The sequence below is a fragment of the Ailuropoda melanoleuca genome, chromosome 11 (genome assembly GCF_002007445.2).
Source record: "Ailuropoda melanoleuca isolate Jingjing chromosome 11, ASM200744v2, whole genome shotgun sequence".
Classification (NCBI taxonomy): Eukaryota; Metazoa; Chordata; class Mammalia; order Carnivora; family Ursidae; genus Ailuropoda; species Ailuropoda melanoleuca.
In genome coordinates this window covers 83,066,077-83,066,853 of record NC_048228.1, presented here as the reverse complement: position 1 = coordinate 83,066,853, position 777 = coordinate 83,066,077, and the positions used below count along the sequence as shown (strand labels likewise).

Genomic DNA, 777 nt, shown 5'->3' with positions numbered 1-777 from the left:
CTTGCTTCTCAAGTTGTCAGACCTGCATTGTAGTTTGAAGGTTCTATCTGACTTCTAGTAATTTCCTTTTTAAACAATATCTTATGAGCACATCATACCTCACTGTTTACTACTCTTCTGAATTCTTACAGGAGAACCTATCTAGACCTCTCCTTTAAAAGTTATCAAGTATTGCCTCATAATTTTATATCACTGGAAGGAAAAATAACACCCAAACTAGTCCCCTAGGTATAGTAGTTATGCAACTAATTTTTTTGATGTTGCTACTGAATCTACATATTTGAATAGGAATATTAGCTTAGCTTTGTGGGGAGGCAGTATCATGGCCAATGAGGTTTATCTGAGGCACAATTATTGCTAATTGAAAGGAATATTATACATCATTACCTTATCTTAACCGACAAAAGCAAACTTCAATTGCGCCTGTTTTTATGCATATTGTAAAATACCAACTTTAATAACATACATATGAAAAGTAAAAGGGATACATTTGAAAATAGCATACATTATTAATTCCACAAGTATCATCCAGAAAGTTCTTGGTAATGAAATCAACTTAGTAGCTATTCACATTAAACACAATATCATGAGCCATAAGAAAATGAGATTAAAGAGACATGGGGTAATATGGTTGTCTACTCAAGAAGCTCTATGCTATGATGACTGTTAAAACACTTGGGAAATATATTTATATAAGGCAATAAAATAAAGAATTTAGAGCTGGAAAGAGCAAGCACCTTTATAAAAATCTTGTCATTTATTTTCGTTTTGCAGGTA

The 777-nt window shown here is 32.2% G+C and overlaps 1 pseudogene; it reads left to right on the top strand.

Annotated features, from left to right (window-relative positions):
- Positions 1–300: 300 nt before the first annotated feature.
- Positions 301–474, top strand: LOC117804530 (annotated as a pseudogene).
- Positions 475–777: the final 303 nt, after the last annotated feature.